Here is a 7540-nt window from a genome sequence, read left to right on the forward strand (position 1 = left end):
ACAACTTACATGTGATGCATGTACACAAAGAGTAAGTTCAAAGATTAAGTGGAGACAAGCGAACATCGAATGCATGCTGGCCAACAGGGAAACTTACTGCATACATGTCACATTGGAAAGCGAAATATTTTAAAACACTATCAACCACCACAGAAACCCGCAATAGTGATTACTTCACTGCATACAGGGTTGGCGTCGGGAAGGGCATCCCGTCATAAAACAAGGCAAAAACTACATGCGATAATGTTGACAACTACGTAGCTAAAAAAAAAGCAAGACAGACCATTAGGGGTGCCAAAAGAAGACTGCAACTGGGCGAGTTGGCCGTGCGCGTAGAGGCGCGCGGCTGTGAGCTTGCATCCGCGAGATAGTAGGTTCGAATCCCACTATCGGCAGCCCTGAAGATGGTTTTCCGTGGTTTCCCATTTTCACACCAGGCAAATGCTGGGGCTGTACCTTAATGAAGGCCACGGCCGCTTCCTTCCAACTCCTAGGCCTTCCCTGTCCCATCGTCGCCATAAGACCTATCTGTGTCGGTGCGAAGTAAAACCGCTAGCAAAAAAAAAAAAAAAAAAAAAAAAAAGACTGCAGGATGCCTTCAGATGTGGTGAAGATGATGCAAACTATGGAGCAGGAATGTTCTAACTTTAAACTCAATTTCCTGAAAATTTACTTTTTTGGCATTCAGGGAACATTTTCTCAGTTTCTGCTCAACCTAAAATAAAGAAACTTTCAGGATATGTTTACTTACATGTTTTACACACATGGAAACAATTTTAAGTAGATCTGTAGTTTCTTTAAAAAGTTATTGGTCATAATATATTGGAAAACGGTGATGAAAAAATTCTTAGGTGAGAAAGAATTAAATTTCCCCCAATATTCCTGTTTAAAACATATTATCGTTTCAGTATACATAGAATAGCTGTTTCCATACAGAGTAAAATTTTGGGTTATGTACCTAACATGGTTCCCAAGAAAATGTTCCTATAAATTAACATTGTGAAGATAGGCGATTCCATATCCCCTAATAGACAAAAGTACTTGAGCGAATAAATCATTCGGCTATTGCAACATTTTTCAATGACTCCTTAACTTTATTGTGGCCAAAAGGGGTACGGTATGACAATGTAATAATATTTCTCGGTGATGTTGCTCCATATACTGTTAAAACGGGAGCTGGATTAAAAGTCTTTTACCCTAAATCAGTTCTCCCGACCAGCCTTGCTCACGGTTTACACCGTGTCGCTGAAACTGTTAGAAGCCAACATTAATACGTGAATTTTCGTGTCTCTAGCATGAAGAAAGTGTTTGTAAAGGCACCGAATAGATCTAAAAATATTTCGTAAATTTCTTCCAAATTTGTCTTTACCAGTTTTAACTCGGTCGGGTTCGTGGTAACGGGCTATGTCATTCTACGCGGAACATTTCAGTCAAGTGATTTTTTAAAAAAATTATTTTAAATGCAGAAGAAACAATCAGCATTGCCACAGCTCAGGAATGTTTTGCTAAAAAAAAGGCATCCAAGAAAAGATACAGTACATCTATAACTGTTTCTCCAAAATACTTACAATTTTAGCACAGTTGGAAGCTCGAAATAATTCCATGGAACATTCACTTTCTCTGATAAACGAAATATCAGTAATATTGTTTTCAGAAACACGCGGTAAAATTGCTTTTTTTTTTTTTTTTTTTTTTTTTTTTGCTATTGGCTTTACGTCGTACCGGCTCAGATAGGTCTTATGACGACGATGGGACAGGAAAGGGCTAGGACTGGGAAGGAAGCGGCCGTGGCCTTAATTAAGGTACAGCCCCAGCATTTGCCTGGTGTGAAAATGGGAAACCATAGAAAACCATTTTCAGGGCTGCCGACAGTGGGGTTCGAACCTACTATCTCCCGAATACTGGATACTGGCCGCACTTAAGCGACTGCAGCTATCGAACTCGGTCGGTAAAATTGTGTTTGACACGTTCAGCAAGGCATTTTTTTAAAAAGCTACTTGTTCGGGGCGTCGACCCATGCGCATCTTTTGCCCCTACTGGCACCATACTGTATGAATCTGTGTGTAATTGAAATGGCGGTAGTGTGGAATGTTGTGTGTGACGTTACAAACACCCAGTCGCCAGGCCAGGAATATTAAACATTACAATTAAAAAACCCTGACCAGGCCGGGAATCGAACCCGGGGCCGCCGAGTAACAGGCGGACGCGTTGCCCCCTACACCGCGGGGCCGGACCAGCAAGGCATTACTGAAAAATTCCTATAACAAAATATTGTCGAATTTCTGTTTTTTTTAAAAAAAGCTTTGAGGCGAGGAAACAGATACTGAAGAGGATTTCATCGAAGTAGAACTGTGGCGCTTTTCATATGCGCCTGTGACGTCATGCGACGTTCGAAGAACATTTACAGTGTACAGACTTTATTTTTCACTGAGAGACGCAGAAGCTTTTCTTTCTTTCTTAATCTGTTTACCCTCCAGGGTTGGTTTTTCCCTCGGACTCAGCGAGGGATCCCACCTCTACCGCCTCAAGGGCAGTGTCCTGGAGCGTGAGACATTGGGTCGGAGGATACAACTGGGGAGGATGACTAGTTCCTCGACCAGGCGGCCTCACCTGCTATGCTGAACAGAGACCTTGTTGGGGGGGGGGGGGGGAAGATTGGGACAGGCAAGGAAGCGGCCATGGCCTTAAGTTACGTACCATCCCGGCATTTGTCTGGAGGAGAAGTGGGAAACCACGGAAAACTACTTCCAGGATGGCTGAGGCGGGAATCGAACCCACCTCTACTCATTTGACCTCCTGGGGCTGAGTGGACCCCGTTCCAGCCCTCGTACCACTTTTCAAATTTCGTGGCAAAGCCGGGAATCGAACCTGGGCCTCCGGGGGTGGCAGCTAATCACGCTAACCACTACACCACAGAGGCGGACTTGTATAATGTAACAAGTCAATAAGATAAGAATTCTACAAAACAATTAATTCATTAGATTTTCGTGCATTTCGTATTGCTTATTTTATTTCCATATTTCGTGCATATTTGCTTGCTTGTTTTACTGTTTGATTGAGATTAGAAATCCGGGATATTATTATTATTATTATTATTATTATTATTATTATTATTATTATTATTATTATTATTTCTTCGTTATGCCAATTCAAAGAGCGCGTTTGAACTTGTTCGTTGGCCTGATGGATTTCGACTTCATGTATGTATGTTGGGTATTCAGCCCGAAGGCTGGTTTGATCCTCTGCAGCTCCGCCAACAGCTGTCATAAATAGCCTAGGCGTCACTGAAGAGGCGTACTAGGGAAATGAGGAGTGAAGTAGTTTCCCGTTGCTTTCCTCACCGAGCTAGCCGCTGCTATTACATATCAGTCTGCCAAGCCCACTGAAATGCATGCACCAACCGACCCTATGAGCGATATCTTCACACCATTCATAACAGGGACTGGCTGCATAAGGAATGGTATTACTAGCATCACTCATACCTCAGTCACTTTCATATTGTCAAAGCCAAGGATGAGACTGAGACAGGTCAACGAAATTAACAAATTTGATATAACCCATACCAGAAGACATAGTGCACTGTAAACACTACATCTCGTCAGCAAAGGCATATCCTCCCAAAATCTCTTCACGAATTCACTGTATTGTATCCTGCATTCAGTGGAGCACATCCTACCAGTTTTCTTTCAGATTTCTCCACGAATTTGTACTTGGTTACTATTGTACTAAAGGCTCCACGATCTTCTACGATGCCGTCCATAACATTCATTTCTTGGAGGTCCGCCTTAGTTTCTTCTAGTCAGTTTATTTTGATCTTCTTTGAGTTGATTACTTTAAAATAATCTTTTCGTGAGTCTGTCGCCGTCCATTCTATAGATATGGCCATAGATTTGTAGGCGTTTTTTGCGTACGGCATCAGTGAACCTGACAGTTAATGAGTAGAGGTCCTCTGTTCTTCTCTTAATCCACATTCCATTTTCTCTCGCGGGACCATACACTTTCCGGAGAATTTTCCTTTCTTGCTTTTCAGTTTCTATAATTTTAAAGTGGCCTCCAAGGGATTATTATTATTATTATTATTATTATTATTATTGAAGAAAACTCAGCATTTCAAGGATATTGGAAACTTGGGCCGTAATATACTCTCCTGTCTTAGCTGGACCAATGAATCCAATAATCAGTGTTATATATAATTAACCCCTCCTGGGCTGAGTGGCTCAGACGGTTAAAGCGCTAGCTTTCTGAGCCCAGGCTGGCGGATTCGATCCTAGTCCAGTCCGGTGTTACTTGAAGGTGCTCAAATAAGTCGACTCAGTGTCGGTAGATTTATCGACATATAAAAAAAATCCTGTGGGACAAAATTCCGGCATCTCTGCTTCTCCGGAAACCGTGAAAATAGTTAGTGGGAAGTAAAACGAATAATATTATTATTATTGTTATTATTATTATTAATTATTATTAAATAATAATAATAATAATAATAATAATAATAATAATAATAATAATAATAATAATAATAATAATAATAATAATACTATTAAACCCATTGAAGGGAAAGAGATCATTCAAGGGACGGAGTCTATTCTGAAAAGAAGAAACAGTCGGAAAATTACGCTTACCATCGTTCTATAAGAGATTTGCCACTCTCCAGCACCAATCACCGGTGAAGCTTGATGAAGTTTAACGGGTAAAGAAGCACTACTTCTAGCTAACACACTCATTAACTGCGTAGCACGTATCTCGGGGAACTGAGTCGCGAGTTAAGCCATGTGACTTCACATAAACCGCACTGCCAGATGTTGCCCGCGAAGAAACAGATTACACTTGTCAGTACACACGCACTTGACGGCGGCCGTCGGCACACTGAAGGTTGCGAGCCCTCGCGCCCGTCGCACCGCCAACAAGCCGACATCCGCCCTCGCCAATGAGATGAAGAGCTATTACATTCACTGACGGTTTAATAGAGACTGAGTCGGTGACCAACTCGTATCTACCGTAAGACAATCAACAGAGCTCGTTCCAGTTTAACTATCAGTATTTATTTCTATTATGTGTGATGCGATCCAGGAGACTATCCCACATGTCGCTTGGAGATACTTCTTCGAACAGGGTCAAATGCCAAGTCGATTAATCATAACGATTTCTGAGTGCCGTCCGTTAGTTAGAAGAGAGCCTACTAAACACGTTACATTACAATGACATAAAATGATATGCTTCTAGAGATCGTTAATAAAAATAATAGTAATAATAAACAACAGAAGTATGGAAATTAAGATCTAATGGTGAAGTATACAGGAACATAGAAAACATAACAGAAACCATAAGAAAAAGGAGATTGCAATTTTTCGGACATATTTACATATGGATGATTCCAGATTAACAAAAAAGATTTTCAAGTACCTTTGGGACAAAAAGGCAACAACTAGCTGGATTCAAGAAGTAAAGAAAGATTTAGAAAAAAGTAATATAAGAGAAGAAGAAATTGTGGACAGAGTAATTTTTAGAAGGAGGGTAGTAAGTATGGAAGGATTCCAAGGAAAATTGAACAAGAAGCCTGGTGCGAAGTGGTCCGAGGACAGAAGGAAACAGCATAGTGAAAGGATGAAAGAATATTGGAAGGAGCGGAAGAGAAAACAACCAAGTATGAAGAACTGAATTAAATTTGGCACGTGATCCTTAGCGGGCCTCATCGGAAATAATAATAATAATAATAATAATAATAATAATAATAATAATAATGGTTTTATGTCTTACTAACTGCTTTTACGGTTTTCGGAGACGCCGCGGTGCGGGAATGTTGTCCCGCAGGAGTTCTTTCACGTGTCAGTAAATCTATCGCCAGGTGACTGGCGAATTTGAGCACCTTTAAATATCACCGGACTGAGCCGGGATTGAACCCGCCAATTTGGGCTCAGAAGTGATTTCCCCCTCCTGCTTCTTAATTGCTATTTTACGGAAATGAGCAAAAATGAGCGTTAAAAGTTTTGATATACTATAAAACATGTAATTTAACAGCTAAAAGGTAAACTTTAAAAGAAGAACATTAATAATTCAGTTCCCTATTGGAAGGAACACAGCGGTCGCTCGGTAGGCCCCTTCGGGGGAGAGGGAGGGGGAGGGGGGTTGGGGATTGGAAGGAACGACAAAGAAAACAGTAATTCTGGCGAAATGAGGCATGGTTTCCTGGGCCGCTACACTGTTATTTTTATTAAGGCATTATGCAATTAATGAGCTCAATAGACATTAATCAACGCTCTGAAAGACTGCAGTACTATAGGTATATGCATGGATTCAGTCACCACCAACCATATGCCCCCACTTCATACGAACACTGCGAAGAGGTCTGGAGTTTTTTGGCACGCAATCTAGTGATTACAAATTTTATAACACCACCTCTCCTACCCTTCCGGCCAACATTCTGGTGGTGAAATTTTTTTCTACCAACGGGACTCGAACCGGGTAATCTCGGTGTCAGACCATATAGCCTTGACGCCTTAACGATCGTGGCCACCAGGCGGGAGGCATTTGCCTGATGTGAAAATGGAAACCAAGGAAAGCCATCTTCAGGGCTGTCGGCAGTAGGGTTCGAACCCACTATCTCCCGAATGTAAGCCGATAGCTACGTGACTCAAACCGCGAAGCCACTTGCTGGGTAGGAACTACTGCATCCCTAGACCTTCTAGTACCGGGCGAGTTGGCCGTGCGCGTAGAGGCGCGCGGCTGTGAGCTTGCATCCGGGAGATGGTAGGTTCGAATCCCACTGTCGGCAGCCCTGAAGTTGGTTTTCCGTGGTTTCCCATTTTCACATCAGGCAAATGCTGGGGTTGTACCTTAATTAAGGCCACGGCCGCTTCCTTCCAACTCCTAGGCCTTTCCTATCCCATCGTCGCCATAAGACCTATCTGTGTCGGAGCGACGTAAAGCCCCTAGCAAAAAAAAAAGACCTTCTAGTCTTTGAGATGTTTATGAGGACAGAAGGAATGGCCATTATTATTATTATTATTATTATTATTATTATTATTATTATTATTATTATTATTACTGGCGGTCCCCCCCGGTGTAGGGGTACCGTGCCTGCCTCTTACTCGGAGGCCCCGGGTTCGATTCCCGGCCAGGTCAGGGATTTTTACCTGTATCTGAGGGATGGTTCCAGGTCCACTCAGCCTACGTGATTACAATTGAGGAGGTATCTGACTGTGAGATGGCGGCCCCGGTTTAGAAAACCAAGAATAACGGCAGAGAGGATTTGTCGTGCTGACCACACGACACCTTGTAATCTGCAGGCCATCGGGCTGAGCAGCGGTCGCGTGGTAGGCCATGGCCCCTTGGGGCTGTTGCGCCATTGGTTTATTATTATTATTATTATTATTATTATTATTATTATTATTATTATTATTATTATTATTATTATTATTATTATTATTACACAATTTTATGTCCTATCATGAATCCACTTCGAAATCTCTTCATTCTAAGGAGAAAAAAAAGAGCTACTGGATCCACACCTGGGAGAACCCCAAGGAGGGTTCAGGAAAAGACG

The 7540-nt window shown here is 42.0% G+C and overlaps 1 protein-coding gene across 1 annotated transcript in view; it reads right to left on the reverse strand.

The window, feature by feature from the left end:
* LOC136878816 (phosphatidylcholine:ceramide cholinephosphotransferase 2) overlaps positions 1-4856 on the reverse strand; it is a 724489-nt gene extending 719633 nt beyond the window's left edge. The window contains exon 1 of the mRNA XM_067152320.2: positions 4620-4856. The gene's annotated coding sequence lies outside the window, so the exon portion shown is untranslated. The remainder of the gene's footprint in view (positions 1-4619) is intronic.
* Positions 4857-7540: the final 2684 nt, after the last annotated feature.

This window comes from Anabrus simplex, chromosome 8 (assembly GCF_040414725.1).
Source record: "Anabrus simplex isolate iqAnaSimp1 chromosome 8, ASM4041472v1, whole genome shotgun sequence".
Lineage (NCBI taxonomy): Eukaryota > Metazoa > Arthropoda > Insecta > Orthoptera > Tettigoniidae > Anabrus > Anabrus simplex.